Here is a 19,079-nt window from a genome sequence, read left to right as displayed (position 1 = left end):
GAAGAGGGCTCAATCATTAAGAAAACAGTTGCATGAGAATAAGAAGCATCCCTCAGGTAAAAAACAAAAAACAAAACAAAACAAAACCCCCACATTTCAGGCACACACGCTTTCATTAAGGAAATATATCTCTCCTTTTATTTTAAACTCTGGGTTTTGAGAGATGTAGGTGAGGTAAAATATCTGACTCTCAGAGGGTACCATAGTTTGAAACACCATGTTCACAGTTATAACACCTGACTGGTGGGACCACACAGAAGATGACCCTTACACAGTAATGGCCAAATGTGGTGGGTGGGGCAGAGAGTAATGAGGGTGTTAAATTGTTTGGTTTCTCATAATGGCCTATGGGCTTAAAAAGTTGAGAAACACAGACCTAAAGGGTTTCATTCTACTTCAAAAACTGACTATTTAAATCTTTGATGAAGCCCATCGTTGAGTATTCAAAGTTTTAAATATTTAAAAATAAATAAAAATAAAAATATTTATTAATTTTAATATTAAAATATTTTATGTATTAAAAATTAAAATATTCTGGGTTTTTTTTCCTCCTATGAGAGCAGATAGTCAACTTTCTAGCCTTTTCCCCTCCCAGAACCCCAAGAGTCCATAGGTTGACACTTTACGTGATTTCTCTATTCAATATAAGCTCTACCCAGGATATTCCAAGCAATGAGGTCAAGAAGTAAGAGAGACACAGTCGCTTCCTTCACAGAAAATACAGTTTAAGGGAGGCATTGGTACACTGCAATGCAGCATACAGGCTGCATAAAGGAGATTACAGGGTGGTGTGGGGATTCAGAGCTGGGCACTAAACCAGTCTGGGATCAGACTTCCTAGGGAGTGACATTCAGGCTGCAACTTGCAGAATGAGAAGGAGTTGTCAAGGCAAAAGTGGTGGCTGGGAAAGAGTGCTTCCAGGCAGAAGGGAAAGCATGTGAAAAGCCCCAGAGACAAGAGGGCCAGGAACAAGGATGTTCTTTTGCCTGCTGAGCACTGGAGGTGGGGCCCAGGCTGAACGTGCAGGGTCCTGAAAGACAAGATGAGGAATTTGGATTGAGGGCAATGGGAGATGCTGAATACTTCAAGGACAGGGGGAATTATGATCTATGTAGATAGGATATGCATTAAAACAGGATAAGAGGCAAGCCAACACTTAAATAGTAAAGTGCTTTACAAAAGTTATTTTATTTAATCATGATAATTACACTGTGATGATGATAGGTACTATTATTACCTCCGTTTTACAGATGAGGAACTGGAGGCCCAGACAGGTAAAAATCTCACCCATAACGACACAGCTAACAAATGAAGAGGGCTGAGAATCAAACTCAGACAGTCTGCTTCTGAAACTTTTCTCTTAACGCTCAGATTATGCTGTGTTTAGTTGTCAAGGATGACACATAGGTTTCTAGGTTTAACAGTTAGAAGCTGGAGCCATTTATTGAGATGAGAGCACTGGAGGAAGAACGGGTTGTAGTGGGAGCTGATGTTTTGGACCGAATGAGCTTAGATGCCCAGGAGGAGATGCCAAATAGGCCTCGGACATCTAAGTCCTGAAGAGACAGCTGTGGACCAGAGACATTTAGGGAGCGGGGGCAGGGGGTGCTAGTTTAAAGGTGGAAGCAGATGTCTTGGGAATGCTTGAGACCACATTCTAGAGTGTATGTCAAGAGTTCTGTCCTGAGAACTCTGGGGAACCCCAACATTTAAGGACCTTGATAGAACCTGAGAAGGAATGACCAGATGGTAGGAAGAAAACCAGGGAAGAGAATTCTAGGAAGAAGAGGTTAAAGGCCACAGGAAAGTCAAGGTAGACATTGAAGCAAGGTGTTCTCAGAATGCAGCCAATAAGAGGTCATCTGGCACCACAAAACATGTTCAGTGGAGTTTGCTTGTGGAAGGGAAAGGGGAGAAGCCAGAAACCTGACCACTGTGCATTTAAAATGAGTGGGAAGTACAGAGGTTTTTGGTTTATTTAATTGTTTTGTTTTTTAAAAGAGTTTAAACTATAAAGCAGGGGAAGGTAACTGTATGGAGACCTGGGGGCCAGAGGAGCTTTGGACTTTCAGTTTTGGTGGTTTTTTGGGGTTTTTTTTGTTTTTTAAGATGGGAGAGAAGAGAACACGTTTAAGAGCTGAGGGGAAAGAGGCGGCCAAGAGGCTGAGGTGGCAGCTCAGAAGACGGAAGGGACAGCCAAGCGATGAGACAAGGTCCTCCACGTTTGGCAGTGATGGGACTCAACCACTGCACAATTTAGGCTTGAAAAGAACACCTTTCACTGGATGAAAATGAACCTGGCCACTTAGAAGCACTGTCACTGGAGTCTGGCTGCAAGGGTTACTGACTTCCTGTGTAAGAATGCATTTCCAGCAGGATAAGAGTCTCCTGCATTGCAATTGAGCTTCTGCAATGTACCCCAATAAAATTTTTAGCTAAAGAAGTTTAGAAGAAGGCAATTATCCCTTTATAAAAAGCACATGGGGGCTTTCCTGGTGGCGCAGTGGTTGAGAATCTGCCTGCCAATGCAGGACACACGGGTTCGAGCCCTGGTCTGGGAAGATCCCACATGCCATGGAGCAACTAGGCCCGTGAGCCACAATTACCGAGCCTGTGCGTCTGGAGCCTGTGCTCCGCAACAAGAGAGGCCGCGACAGTGAGAGGCCCGCGCACCGCGATGAAGAGTGGCCCCCGCTTGCCACAACTAGAGAAAGCCCTCGCACAGAAACGAAGACCCAACACAGCCAAAAATAAAAATAAATAAATAAACAATGCGTTTAAAAAAAAAAAAAAAAAGCAGATGACTATAAAGTTTCTTCACTCCCCCAAACAGCAGTACCAAATTTGGACATTATGGAATTTGAGAACTCTTTTTATCTCTTGAAAATGATATTAAAATGGAAGTGCTTATTTAACTGTCCCCTTATGGCTCAAAAGCTATTACCTGAGAGGGGAATTGCCAGCACTTAATAATCCTTATCAGACTCCAGATGTTTAATTGTTCCCCCACAGCACCCCGGTAATGTAAGAGCATATGAGCCGCCAACATTCCCAATGTGCAGAGGACTATGAGACCAGCGCTGACGGGGGCAACCAAAGTCAATGTTGTGAGAATTTAGCCCACACGTAACACTCAAGCCTATGCTTGTACAGTGTGTGTGGGGATGTGCACATGTGTATGTGTGCACATGTGTGTCTGGAGTGCTTTTTTTTTTTTAAAGTTAATAGAGAGGCTAGGCCCTCTATTGCAAAGAGTAAGGGCTATGGAGATTGAATTGTTTTATTTCAACTCATTTAAGTGGCCTTGTTTCTAAGATGGGACAACAGTAGCAGTTCTCATAGTTTTGTTCAGAAAATGAAGTGAGACTCAGGATTTGGCCCATGGCAGGGGAGAGGGGTATCTTTCCTGTCCCTCCCTCATCTCTGTCACATAGGCACCAGGTATATAATTATTATTGGCTGTTTGGGATGGCGGGGGGATAATGTGCCCAGAAGACAGCTTGCTCTTTCCAGAGTATAATCTTGATAGACCTCTAGGGCCCTGCCTCCAGTGGTTAGGGAGGAAATCTCTACTGGCGTTGCTTGAGTAACGTTTGAGTTTAAAGACATCTGGGTGCTCACCTAGCTCAAACTCCTCATGTTTTAAATAATTGTGCTTATCAGTAGCAACAGAGCCAAAACTAGTGCCCACTCTGTTGGGTTAATTTTTCTCCCACTCATGGTCTAGACAAACATCTTCACTTCTAGCCCCTTCTAAATATTTTCTTCTGTAACTTTGATATTGGCACCTGTGAAAATCATGAAGTCACCTGAAATTGTAAGAGTAAATGACTCTGTTTCAAAAATTTTAGGTTGTAAAAATAATAATTTTTAAAAATGCCAACGCTTCTTGAGGTTGTTGCTATGTGCCAGGCATTACATGCATTACACTACATTACATTACATACATGCAATACATTATATGCATTACATGCATGTTCCCATTCAAGCCTCTCCACAAGTCAGTGCTTTAAGGACCATTTTTACCACCACTTTACACATGAGAAGCTGAGGCTTTGAGGGGTTCCATGACTCATCCAAGGTCACACTGCTGGAAAGGGGCAGGGCTGGGACCCCACAGCCAAAGCCCCAGCTCCATGTTGGATTCAGATAAAGCAGCTCCAGCCAGAAGATATTTTAACATTTCCTTTTGGAGTTAGCACTGACCTTTTTCCTTTTGCTCCCAAACTTATTTAAGGATCTTGAAGCTAACTAAATTACATTTCTTATTTGATAACTACCACATTCTGGGCTAATATAACAGTTGCTAAATGGTCAGATAATGTAGAGACATAATTTGGTGAGTTAGAGGAACTGTTCTATGGATAAAAATTTTAAGTACTTAAGTGTCATTAGCAACAGCTGAGAAACGACCGTCATTCCCTGAGCACTTTGGCACGATATAGTTAGACAAAGAGAGAGAGGTCTTCTGAGAACACAGGTGACGTTAAGTGCAGAAGAAAGGTGTCAGGTCCTTTCTGAAGACACAGCTACAAAGATAGTGGGCACAGGTAAAAGCCAGAGAATTTTACAAATCCTTTTAGGATTCTCTCGTCAGATTTTGGGCTGAGCATATACCTGCACTATTTGACCCTCCCCAAACCATATTAATATTCAAGGTATACGAAAAGGAAAACATTCATCAATACAGTGACGTAAGGGAAACAGATTTCAATAAATTTCTAGAAGATCTCAAACAAATAGAATCTTATTGATGGATTAGAGCAAAAGAAGTCACTGATCAGAATGTACACGTGATAAAGCAGCGCAGAGCTGGGAAGTTATCAAGAAAAGTATCAAGCTTGGATTGGTTCAGGAACAGAGATAAGGATTGGGCTAAATGCAAGGGGTCAGGGTAATTAACTACAATGACTTTCTAGGGAAGTGACCTCCCAGGTGGGGTAAGGCAGCAAGTTTGAAGAGCATTGCCCTGGAACAACATAAAACAATTGTTGAAGCTATGCACTAACTCATTTAAGTTGATATATAAAAACTTTTATTATAAGTTTAAATACTGCAAAAATATTTCTGGTATATTGTGAATGTCAGTATTTAAAATGAACCTGTTAAATCAGTCAAATTATCCAATGAAGTATCTGAATACCCACTTGCTAAAGACAGATTTTTGTCCCCCTAAAATTCATGTTGAAGCCCTAACCCCCAATGTGATGGTATAAGGAAATGGGGCCTTTGGGGCTATTAATTAGGTTTAAGTGAAGCCATGAAGCACGGGGCCTACATGATGGGATTAGTGTCCTTATAGGAATAGACACCAGAGAGCTTGCTCTCTCTCCCTCTGCTACGTGAGGACATAATGAGAAGGCAGGTGTCTACACATGAGGAAGAGAGCCTTCACCGGGGAACCAAATTGGACGACACCCTGATTTTGGACTTCCATGCCTCCAAAACTGTAAGAAATCAATTCCTGTTGTTCAAGCCACCCAGTCTATACCATTTTGTTACAGAAACCCGAGCTCACTAAGACACTACCACTATTCAATTACAAATACATAAACAGAAGGAAATTATGTTGTTCCTTATTTTTTTTTTCTGGAAATGTTATTTCTATTCCAATTCTCTGATGAAATTTTACCCTAATATAGCATTTATGTCTTTATGTTGAAAGTCTTTTATGGCTCTCTATATCTCTATGTACATATAATAGAATATTAATTTTTCATTTCTTGTGATCACAGGCTTCAAATGTTAGAAGAAATTTTATGAGTTATTATTACGATTACTACTACGTGGGCACAACAGCATGGTATAAATTTTTAAAGCTTTTTATCTTGAAATAATTAGATTGACAGGAAGTTGCAAAAATAATACAGAGAGGTCCTATGTACTCTTCACCCAGTTTCCACCAGGGGTTACATCTATATAGCTGTAGTGAAACATTAGAATTAGACAAGTGACATTGGTACTCTGTGTGTGTGTAGTTCTGTGTTAGTTTATCCCATGTGCCTATTTGTGTAACCACCACAACAGTCAAGGTAAAGAACTATTGTATCATCCAAAGATCTCCAATGTGCTACCCCTTCACAGTCACACCCTTCTCTTCCCACCCACCATCTCCTAACCTCTGGCAAATACTAATCTGTTCTTCCTGTAACTTTGCCATTTTGTGAATAATATTTAACAGGAATTGTATATTATGCGACATTTTGAGACTGGCTGTGTTAATTCAGCTTAATTCCCTTGAGACACATGTAATACATACAAGTTGTTGCATGTAAATAATTTGTCCCTTTATTGGTGAGTAGTATTCCACAGTATGTGTATACTTGTTTGTTTAACCACTCACCTATTTAAGGCATTTGGTTTTGGGGGTTTTTTCCCCCCAGTTTTTGGCTATTATAAATAAAAACTGTTATGGAAACTTGTGTCAGTTTTTACATGGAAATAAATTTTAATTTATCTGGGATAAATGCCTAGAAGTGCAATTTGAGTTGCATGGTAAGGGTATGTTTAGTTTTTTAAGAAACTGCCAAACTATTTTCCAGAGTGGCTGTACAACTTTTAGAGAAGTGTATAAACCTTACCTCTTTTAAAATCTCCTTACCTTCCCTATTTATAATAGAATTGTCTTAAATATTTCCTCTGCATACAGAAAGGACCACATCAGACAAGTATTAATTTTTGCTTCAACTGTCAAATATAATTTACAAAATCAAGAGGAGAAAGTCTATTGTATTTACCCATATTTTCCTCCTTTTTTATTGTTCTTTTCCTGTTGTTTCAGACTCCTTTTATCACTTCTTTTCTGTTTCAAGAACTTTGTTCAGCCATTATTTTAGGGTAGGTCTATGGGTCACAAATTCTTAGTTTTCATTCATCTGAGACTGTTTTGAATTGCCCTTCATTCTTGAAAGATATCTTCATTGTATATAGAATTCAGAGTGGACATCTCTTTCCCTTTAGCATTAAAAAAATGTTACACCCCTTCTTTCTGAACGCCATGGTTTCTAATGAGAAATCCACCATTGTTCACGTTGCTTTTCCCCCCACAAGTGTCACAGCTTTCAGTCATTTTTGTCTTTGTCTTTCAGAAGTTTGACTATGACGTGTCTTGGCTTGGATTTCATTGGGTTGTTCTTGTTTGGGGTTCACTCAGCTTCTTGAATCAGTAGGTTTGTGTTTTGCCAAATTTAGAAAATTTTAATTACTGTTTCTTTGAATACATTTTCAGCCTTTCCCCTTTTCTCCTCTCCTCCTGGGACTCATTGCTGCTGTGTATTTTGAGTCCCAGGAGTGAGGGAGAGAATGGAGTTGGAGGAGTCTTAATCTTAAAGGATGTAGAGGGAAGAACTGGAAGCTTGAGATCCAGAAGCTTGGAACAGGGCTCTGTGCCCACCTCACCCCCCCACCTCCCCAGTCACCCCTGCAGACTACTTCTGCACTTCCACAAGCTAAGCAGAAGGAGTCACTTGCATCCCATCATATCAAAGGTACATACTATTAGCATAGTTTATGACTGTGCTGATCTTGATCACCTGGCTGAGGCAGTGTTTGCCAGATTTCTCCACACTGAGAAGGTACTGCCCCCTCTTCCCATATTGTACTCTTTGGAAGAAGTCACTATGTACAGCCTACCCTTAAGAAGTAGGTAATATGTTTCCCCTCCTTGAGGATGGAGCATCTACACAAATTATTCTACAAGGGAGATTTGTCTCTTCTCCCTCATTTATTAAGTTATCCAATCATTTATTTAGGCCAGGATGGTCTCATAAATATTTATTTTACATTTATTTTGTATTTGGGGTGATAATTCAGTACAACTTCCTTTGTTTTGTTGCTCAAATTGTTCCAGCTTTAGCCACTAAGGGCTCTTGCAGTTTGCTCCTGTGTGCTCCTTTAACATACCCAACCATTGCAGGTTTTTTGTTTTGTTTTTTTCGTTTTTCATGTCCTCATATTCTGGCATTACAAGACAGTTTAAGCTCATCTTGTATATTTCTTGCCCCAGTCCTAGAATTAGCTTTTTCTCCAAGGAACGCTGATTCTCTTTATGGGAGAATGGTATTAGAAACCAAGATCTGGGCATTAGGTGGGGTATTTACTAGTGTGGTTTTTATTATAGGCATTCTCAGCTAAGAGCAAAGAAATGTACACACATCTACTAAGCAAGGATTCCATCAGAGTATTATTCTCACTCAGTAGGTCCCACTTCAAAAACCTTATCCATGGCCACACTTCCTTCTACCACGTAGAAGCAGACTATTTACAAATCTTCAGCTCCAGGCAAAACCTCTTTCGCCAGCCTCAGATCCATATTCTTTCACTTCCTTTCTGTGAATATGACTACCTGATTTTCTCATAGGCACCTCAGTCACACTATCTCAAAAATCTTATTGCCCCTAATCTTTCTCCTTCTTCTGGAATCTCTATCTTTAACAGCAACCTCACTACTCTTATTCCTAAAAATCTCTCAGTGGCTTCCTTCTGCCTTTAGAATGAAACACAAGTTTCTCATCATTGTATGCAAGGCCCTTCATTCGTTGGTTTCTGATTACTTCTCTGGCTATTGATGTGAATGATATCATTAAAAAGAAAGTATATATTTTAGAAGAGAGAATAGAACAGACCCCAAAAAACTTTTAAAGGGTGGAAGAAGACTTTGCAAGAAGAATGAGGAAAGGCCAGGATGGTAAAAGGAGCCCAAAGAGAAAGTGTCATCACAGAATGCACAGGATGAGGACATCTACTGTGAATACTGTGCTGAGTTATGAAAAAGCTGAAAATATATCCATTAGACTTAGCAACTAGAGTGGTTTCGAGGGCCTGGTGGGGTAGAAAATAAGACTGGAGTGGGTTGAGTAAATAAGTGAGAATATAGGAGTAGAGACTATCCTTTTTAAGAAGCTTGGCATCAAGGGGTGGGAAAGGGTAGAATACCATTATCTTCATGTGGTTGCTGTGTAAATTAAATCAAATCACACATATGAAAACAGTTTGGAAATCATAAATTGTCACAGTAAAAGGAGCCCAATCTTTGAAACAGATAAGTCTAATTCTAAGCCCAGCTCTGTTACTTAAAAACCAGTTTAACAAGAGCTTCATTTCCTCATCTTAAATGGAAATATTTATTCAACTTGAATGGTTGGCACCAGGATTAGTCATACATATGAAAGCATTACTGCAGTGCCTCCTGCAAAGAAGGAGGGTCATACATCCTTAGAGGAAGTTAATTCTCTATAAACCGGACCTTGGAGGAAGAGGAGGAGAAAATTTTAAGCCACATACATAATCTTTAGAGTAAAAAATTTGCAATGTTCATACTCTTTCATCAAGTCTGAGATTTCTACATCTCTGTACTTTTACACTTAGTTCTAGTTAACAGAATCCTTTCTAAATTTACCTATTGCTCTTAGAAGATAAGGATTTAACCCCTGGTATGGCGTGGAGACAAGAAGCTGAGTGGTACAGTCATTTGGAAGACAGAACATCCACAAGACCATAAATCATAATACCTGTTGGGATACTCACCCTCAGGTCTGATTTATACCTTTCATAAAATCTGTTACCATCCTGTTCTACATCTTATAACCCTAGAATTAACCTTGTGTGGTCATTATTTTATATGATGTTTCCTTTATGATATCTGAACTTCAAAATATTTAATGTTTTCTCTTTGGAAATATAATAATTAATCTCAAAACAATGCTGGTTAACTCATCATAAATGATAGCTGCTTTTATGTATAAAAAGGTCTGAACCCCTTTGTTAAGATGGAAGCTCTTCATGACTCAGTCTGAATTCTCCTTTCGGGCACGACTGGATAGGAAATAACTTGGCGAATTTGGAGACGACAAGAGATTCATCATCTCCAAGCATTGTGACTAAGGTCTGGCTTCATCACGTGAGCCACATCCTGATGTCAGGACTGGTTCCTTCTACCTAAGTGGCTGGATCAGCATCCTTTCACCTGCAACACATAACACAGTGTTCTCAGTGATAACGATGATGTTTTAGGTGAGCAGTACTGTGATATGATTCTAGGTCACACTTATACATGTGGAAAATACAAGATCAGGGACATAAAATGCACGATCAAGAGTAATTGTTCATGGAAAGTATAGGGGTGTGTGTGAAATACATTAGGTGTACTTAAGTTATTTCATTCCTGAATGAAACTCCTCAGTGAAAGGTGCCGATCCACCCTTAACAAGCCCACCAGTTATTTACTGTCACATGGACAACAGGGCCATGTTTTTATTCCCATTTTTTAAATAGAGGAAGTGAAAATTAAAACCATTTTTAAAAGCAATTAATTTTGCTGTCGCACTCATTTTTTTTTTCCTTCCTGGAAAATAAAACACTGAGAAACTACTAAGAAGTCAGCATTGCTGTAATAGCACATTTAGAACAAAAATGCTTATCACTATGCATTTCCCAAACCCTTAGTAGCTCTGGAATCTTTAGAAAACTCTTTTCTCTGGTACTTAGGATTCTCTACAATCTTGGTCTAACCCATTTGTTTGGATTAAAAATTCTTCAAACTTATTTGTCCTTTTCTCTATCAGTGTCTTTGTTCCTACTCTTCTCTATATGGATAAACCATCCCTTCCCCACCAACTGCTAAAAGCTGAGATCTTTCCCATCCTTTAAGGCCAATATTCAAATATTCATTTTAAGCTTTTAAAATGTCTCTAGCTAGAAGTGGTATCATTTTTTCTCTCTCTAAATTTCTGTGTTCATATTTATCTTGGTGTGAAATTAATTTTCAATATACATTGGCAGTAGCAATGGTGAACATGAGCAACAGTTAGCTCATTCATTCACAAACAGTTATTATATATCTAAAGAGCCAAGACCTGGATTCCTGCACTAATTTTGCCACTAATCAATTGTTCTTGGGTAAGTGATTTTACATGTTCAAGTGTAATTATTTACAGACAATTCCTACTCATCTTTATTACTTATAATATCCTTAAAGATAAGGACTTTGTTCAGTACATTTTTTGTACTGAGGCCTGAACCATACTTGCACAGAACAGGGACACACACTGATGATTTTTTTCAATTGATGAATAAATTTTTCTCTATGTTCAGACAAATATGTTAATTCTGATATTCCCTGAGTAAACAGAATCAAGAAGATAACTGGCATTTTTTCTAGGGGTCATAGCTGCTTATTCCTTGCTTTCTCTGTACTTTTCTACTGAGGAGAATAACATTAGTGAGATTGCTCCAGTGTTGTCCCTTCTCTAGCACTGTATGTAAATATTACAGAAATCCATAGGAACACAAATGGAGTGATACTTCTTGCTCATTAGGCAGTTAAACATGCTGTGTCTATAATAGCCTGTTCTCCACCTAGTCAAGAACAGTGACTGGTAAATCTCATCTTTATTATACTCAAAACACCAGTCACAATAAATTTTGGAGAATCTTAATTCTTCCAATGAGGAAAGAAAAAAAGAAACAGCTGAGAGGACAGGGAGAGGAACAAAATTTTCATACATTGTTGGAGCATGAGAGAGCAACCTGCTAATATCTATCAAAATCTAGAACCTGCACAGCTGTTGACAAAGCAATTTCACTTCTGGGAATCCAACGTAAGGAAATTCTGGCATGAGGAAGCAAATATATATGTACAATGATGTCTGTTGTAGCATTAGTTGAAATAGCAAAGAAATAAACTATATGGACAAAAGGGGGATGATTAAATTATGGTACATCCAACACAATGTGATACAATATATGCTTTAAAATAATATATATCTATATATACTTATGTAGAAAAATCTTAATAGATTACATAAAAAAGACAAATTGTAGGCAATACATAGTATAATCTCACTGTTCTAAGAAAAATAAAACCAACTATGTGTATTTATATTTATTGGTTTAGATATAAACATATGCATATATATAAAACTTTTTTCACATAGAAAGAAATTTGGAATGGCATGCATAAAATTTATGAGTGTTTGCCTCTGGGCTTTGGGAAATGGGTACTGGAATATACTCTTTGCTTAGAAAATCTCTGTTCCGTATTTCTAAAAAGCCATCTCATAGGATTGTTGTGAGAATTAAATAAATTTAATACATGTAAAGTGATTATAAAATTACTGGCTTGTAGTAAGCACTAAATAAATTTTTTAATAAAAACTCTTTAAAAAAATATGCACACGTGCCTCATTTTCAATTTAAAAAAAACAAAATAAATGAGACAAAATAAAAGACAACTAAGGCAGTGGTTATCTGGATAAGTACCACAATGGATTTCAATCTCTCCAGGTTATGGGACAGCCTTAAGTCTTTTACTAAACAATTGCTGGGGAAGGAACAATACTCTGGAAAACAGGTTGCTGGGATCAATCATGCCCCCTGGTGGTAGATTGCTGCCTAGCCAGAAAGTTGGCAAAGCAGAGGAAAGAACCTGTCCACCTTGGCCCTGATGTATCAATATTATATGTTCTGTGGCATCCATTACCTTAACATCGTTAACCCTCAGACACCACTTTTGCTGATGTCAAGTGGCATTGGCAACCCAACAGCCATACTGGTTAAGCCTGTGCTTCTGCTCTCTCTGCTGGATTTGCCTCCTGCTCATGTACAAACAGGGTCATTCTTCAGGCCTCAGTCTGAGCATCACCTCCTTTATGCAACCTTTTCTCACTTTCACAGGTGACTAGACCCCAATGCATAAAGTTAGCTACATTTTTTGAGTATATGTGGATATGCTGTATGTGTGTATTTATTTGTGTATTATATATGTGCATATTTTTCAATCAGCTAGTTTCGTGGATGCGAGATTTGTATAGTCACACAGGATTCCACACTTAGTAGGGCCCTGTGCTTGGTTTAATTCTCTGCTGTTGTTCTCCTGAAATTACTAAACATTAAAAAAAAAAAAAAAAAAAAAAAACTAAACATTTTTTAACAAGGGCCCTGTATTTCATTTCACTGGGCCTCACAAAATAATGTTCTATTTTCAATTAAACTCACAACTCTAAATTTAATATAATAATTATTATTTTAGAGGAGGAAACCAAGGTTTAGAGCGATTCAGGAACTCTTTTCAGGGTCTCACAACTGGTGTATTGTAGACAGAGAACCTACCTACTGGCTGTAAGAATTTCTCACGTGCATCAGGGTCACCTGATTGAAAGGCTCATTGAAAGTGCAGATTCCTAGATCACAGTCCAGAACCTACTAAAACATAATTTTTAGAGGAATGGTCTTGGAATCTGCACCTTAAGTAACTCTTCTACTGGCTTAGAGAACAAAGTCTATATTCAATTCATCTCTAATCTTAGAACCTAGCATAGGCCTTCACTCATAGCAGTAACTTAATAAACATTATGCTGATTAAGTATCATTCAGTTACAGATCGACCAAGCATCACTTTTGCAGAAGAGCACCAGTGTTTTTCCATTCAAGTGCTTGAGAGTTTTATATGAGGAAGGCTTTATCAGCAGCTAGAGTTGAGATATTTTTGCCCTGCACTTGTTCCCCATTGAACATTCACATGGATAGAAAGCCTTTAAGTTGGTGCAATCTTTATATTTCAGAACTTTTCTGGCCAAAGAGTCAGAATCACAAATGCATAGTGCTGTCAAATAGTCAGTCTCATAATATTATTGGGAATTTGATTCTTGAAATCAGAATTTAACAAATTAAATACTATGCAGACTTGGAGGTAAGGAAGACACAAAACATCTAGAATGTTCATGACCAGATGGAAGGCTATATAAACATTTAAAAATATTAGAGGGGGAACGGGGTGAGGAGAGGAGAGGAGGTGGAGGAGGAGGCTTGGACTCGTGCTGCTGAAGTCCACTCACTCGCTGGCCACCTCCTGGCAAGTGGAAGGGATCTGCTGCGGACCAAGGAAAGTGGAGGAGCCTGGTGGCAGCCATCCCTTCTTCTGCACTTCCCTGCACTCTCATCTCCCTCGGCCTTGGCCTCTGACACGAGAAAGAGATGCTGGTTGCAAGTTTTGGAGATCCCTGTTTTTTATGGAACACAGTTCTGTAAAATTTTCGTAAGATTCCTTGGCAATAACATACATTTGTGATGGACCCTAGAAATACTGCTATGTTAGGATTGGGTTCTGATTCCTAAGGATTTTTCAAGAAAGAGTCCCTCTGCCATCAGTACTGGCACACTGGTCAGCAAGAGAGAAGTACAGCTAGAGAACAACACAAAGGAAGAAGAAGACCTTCGCAAGTGGAATCGGGAAAGAAACATCGAAGCAGGGAAAGATGATGGTTTGACTGATGTACAGCAACAGTTTTCAGTGAAAGAAACAAATTTTACAGAGGGAAATTTAAAATTGAAAACTGGTCTTCAGGCTAAGAGAACTTAAAAACCTCCAAGGAACTTTTACAGAACTATGTATGTCGACCTGCCATAAAAACAACTATCAAGCACCCAAGAAAAGCACTTAAAAATGGGAAGATGACAGATGAAAAGAATGAACATTGTCCTTTAAGTGGTGTCCTCTGATGCACAAACGTTTTCAATTTTGATGAACTCCAATTTGTCTATTTTTTCTTCTATTGCCTGTGCTTTGGTGTCATAGCCAAGATATCACTGGCAAATCTAACATCATGAAGATTTTCCCCTATGTTTTCTTCTAAGGGTTTACAGTTCTGGCTCTTATGTTTAGGTCTTTGAGAGATTTTCAGGTATCCATCTCACCCTGAACTTGCTCCCTGAATTCAGAAACTGATTAAGATAGCAAGGCATACTTTGGACATGGGAAACTGTTATAAAAAATGTAATGTATAAGCTATGGATATTGGACTAGCAACTATTATTTTGATTAGGTAATACACTACTATGATTCAGAATTTAAAAGATAAAAAAGGAAACAATAAAACATTGTTACCATCATTACCCTTCTCTCCCCTGAGTACTCAAATCCATTTCGGAATCTCCTTTTAGGCAATCATGTGATAACCCCCTACTAACTATGATAGCTAGTTAAGCAGAACAACAACAACAATTTCTCAGCCAAAATGAAGAAAAGTGTTCTGTATATTGAAATTGTCTTACTTGGAAAATAAATAGAAACAAATTGTTTGGAACCAAAATTGGTGCAAAGAAACTTCCAGGAGCATAACTCCATCAGTGCCTTTGATATCTCCCACAAATATATATATGTATATATATATATATATATATATATATATATATATATATACACACAAACAAGCAAATACATGCAAAACCCCCCCATTTAAAAATATAAATGGTACCATACTGTAAAAAAAAATAAGAAAAACTTTTGACTTGAAAAAAATGCTGATAATAGATATTTTAAATTAATTAAATTATTTTTACATGATTTTCTTTTAAAATGTATAGAAAGAGTATAAAAATATGTCAAATCATGGTGAGATTAAGAATGATTAATTTATTTATATAATTTTATCTAACTTAAATGGGCTTATTCTTTTTGATTAGAAATAACAAAATCCTTTTTCTGACTTGCAAATTCTTTCTTCCCTTAGCTTAGAATTCCCAGGAATCATTGACTGTTTTCTCTCATTCGTCATAAATCAAGATACTAAATTCTGTTGTCTACCTCTCAGATGCATCTAACCACTGTCCCGTCCCTCCTAATTCTACTATCAGTATTTGCACTCTAAACTTTAAAAATAGCTTCCTCTATGGTTTCTCTGCTTCAAGCCTCATTTCTTCAACACATCTTTCACAATACCAACAGAATCATTTTCCTAAAATAAGTATCAGATCATTAACCCTCACTTTTCAAGGCAAGAAGAGTTGAAAAGTAAAAACAAACAAAAAAGTAAAAGTAGCACCTTTGAAATGCTATTTGGAGAGCCCTGATGTAGCATCTTAGCATCTCTACTACTTCCCAGCTACAAGGACTTGGGCACTTGAAGCATGAAATGGTAGCACCCTTTCTGAAAAGCCTTCCTTGATTGTTACTTATAGAGACTTAGGCCAGAGCCCTAAATCAGGCCAGGCTCTTGTCTCTCATTCCCCAGTCCATGCTCTTGCTCTTGTGTGGGCTCCAGCCACACCTGAGATGACTTATCTCCAGATACACAATCTTATCATGCCTCACTGATGTACATGTATTCCTTTAATCAGATGCCCACAGAAATACTGGTTCAAATTCTACTTTCTCTGTAAAATCTTTTAAAACCAGATTTAGTTATTTCATCCTCCAGACTCCTCTAATTGAATTTTCAAGTCTCTATTATAGCTGTTGCTTGATTCTGTCATCTTTTCACCCTTTGTGGACACATGTGTCTGCTCCATTAGAATGTAAGTTCTTAGTGACTCAGAATTATGTTATTTATGTTTTGACTAACAAGTGATGGGGTAACCAACTCATCCAGTTTGCTGAGGTTTTCCCTGGTTTGAACATCAAAAGACCTCATCCTGAGAAAACCTTTAGGGCAAACCAAGGTATACAGCCTCCTAATGTACAGCACAGTTCAGAGCCTACAGAAGGGTTATAAGCTGTCACTGGAATAGTCAAGAACTTTGGTTATCTTTCATAAATGAATCTTTCTTCACTGTGTGGTCCTTAACCTACAATTTTTGGTCGATGTTACTGTGAAGTATTGAATATTATATTTCCTTGGTCATCCTATATTGAGAAAATTTGATTATTTAAAGAGATTAAAACAATCTTAAAATAAAAATTAGTATTTTGAATATTAAAATGTTATTCTAGTCAGATGGTTAATCTCAAAAGATAGGAGAAATTGAAATGCTGCTGGAAAGTGTTGAGTAGGAGGGAAGAAAAATAAAACAATCCAAGCCTATATTACATAGTCTCTTCATTAAAATGTTATTGGATTCATTCCTTTGTTTCACATCACTGTGTATAATTATAGTACATAAAACCTCCAGATCTTCCTGCTATTAGGCATTTAAAAATATCCATTCCAGATTTTCAAAACAAGTTTTACATATACAGTAATTATATCACATGCATGTGCAATGCTTAGATTATATTTATCATACCACCTTAAATTTAGACCATCTCTATTAGGGTTGACTTAATCATTTTCATAATGATGCCCTGGGCATTTCCTAATAGGGCAGGAAGTAATCCTATTTGATGGGAGTTCACAGGCGCTAGACAGACACTTGACTTTGCAACTTGTTCTAAAAGAGAAATAAGAAAAATAGTTTCAGAACTATTGGACACCTGTCCTGCACACATAACTTTGTTACCTTTTGTTATGGTAACACATCTTTAGGCTCTGCAGAGCACAGCTGGATGCTGCCAGTGTTGGCAAGTCACACGACATGGTGGAACAAACCACGGATTGAGATTCAGAAGACCTAGGTTTCAGTGCAGTTGAGCTTTCTGGTCTCTGACAAGGAGATAATCCTATCCATGTAATTAACTGTGGTGAAAAACTCATAAGAATAATTGTGAAAGTGACTTCCAAGTCATAAAGTTGAGGCACCATAATTAGGGGTGCACATCAGAATAACCTGCATGCCTTCCAAAATACAGGTGGGCCCCACTCCAAGGCCAACTGGATCAGAATCTCCTGGGATAGGGATCAGAAATATACTTATTTTTTAAAAGCCCACAGATATTTCTGATTTACTTGCCTTTTTTATAAACTATTGGGACAGTACAAGATCATTAGTTTTCTAGAATGATGGACCTGAAATCAAATCCCTTCCAAATCTCTTAATAAAGTTGTGACTTTGAAATATACATTAATATGTTGAGCATCAGTTCCTCTAGTCTGAAAATGAGATATAAACACTTCTTTGTGTAGAGATGTAGGTAAAACATCTAGGTCAGATGTCTGATAAGTAACCTAAATACCTGAAGATCATAAGACAAATGGGAGTGTTGGCGACTGTGGCTAATTGGAGAATGCAAGCCTTAATTAAACATATTTTAAAAAATTACTGTAAAGACTGACCTGGTCACACAAAATGTATCTGCAGGCATGACATTTGGTTTTTACCCCTAACATACTGGCCAGTAAATAACCAATTCTCAAGTACTATATAAAATATAAAATCCTGAACTGTCTGAAAGTATGTTTCTATATGTATGTGTAAGATACTGCTAAATACAGGATTATATATTGATTCAGCAAATATTCAGTGCCCATTATGTACTTGAAAGTCCAGATAGAGATACTAAAAGAACTAATTCAAAGAGTTTACAGCTGAGAGACAGAGAGACAGAGAGAGGCAGAAGATAAATTAAAACATGTCCATTACTAACAATACTGATACTACCAAAACTACATTTCCACATCTTATTTTTTATTAACATTCTACCCAGGTATTTGTGACTGTCTGAATTCTTATATACAGTTTTTAAACATCGCTAATGACTAGAAATATTTGGAATTTTAAGTAATTGTTTTTAGAAACAGTATATTTTAACTAGATTGGCATGGTAGTTTGTTGTGAAATAAGAAGGCTAATTAATGCTAAGGCTCCTTCCAGTTTTAAGATTCTATAATTAGGAAGCAATAAATCGTGGAATCATCATGTAAGAGGAACCACTGACCAAATGACTCAGAGTCATTCTTAGAACTGGAGCATTTCTTCACATATTTGGGGAAAATTTTCATCATGTGAGATCGTCTTGCAACCTAAAATGTACAAAGCCTGGCAGCTTTCTCATTCAGTTAAAATTGGACTGTCCCCTGTCATCATCACAGGTCAGATTTTCCAAACTCAACTAAAGTCTGAGCAAAATAATTTTACAAAGCCTACTGCTAACACTTATTTCAAATCATGACTCCTCCACTTTTTAGATCTGTGACTTAGGCAAGTTAACTGCACTTAAGTTTTCATTTCCTCATCCTTGAAATGGTGATGATCAGAACTGAATAAGACTTGTCATGAGGGTTAAATGAGACAATGTTTGTAAAGCACTTAGCAGAGCCTTGGCATATAGTAATAGTTCATAAATGGTGTCTAGCATTTGGACTATCAGTTTTACTGTTACACAACTATGGCCATGTTGTCTTAAAGCTTAGGAGTTTTTAATGTCTTCATAATTACCCATGCCAGACATTTTTGCAGGAGGCTTCCCTGCTTGCAGATCCTCTCTCACA

At 37.8% G+C, this 19,079-nt stretch overlaps 1 protein-coding gene and 1 long non-coding RNA gene across 3 annotated transcripts in view; one reads left to right on the top strand and one right to left on the bottom strand.

Moving 5' to 3' along the window:
- ATP6V0D2 (ATPase H+ transporting V0 subunit d2) overlaps window positions 1–19,079 on the bottom strand; it is a 48,900-nt gene that overhangs the window by 12,949 nt on the left and 16,872 nt on the right. The window lies entirely within an intron of this gene.
- LOC309647081 lies at window positions 2–2,796 on the top strand. The gene is made up of 2 exons (XR_014255776.1): window positions 2–1,144; window positions 2,110–2,796. It is a non-coding gene; the product is annotated as an uncharacterized lncRNA (long non-coding RNA).

This window comes from Balaenoptera physalus (assembly GCF_965194825.1).
Source record: "Balaenoptera physalus genome assembly, chromosome: 17".
NCBI classification, from domain to species: Eukaryota; Metazoa; Chordata; class Mammalia; order Artiodactyla; family Balaenopteridae; genus Balaenoptera; species Balaenoptera physalus.
This window is presented reverse-complemented; position numbering and strand designations above follow the sequence as displayed.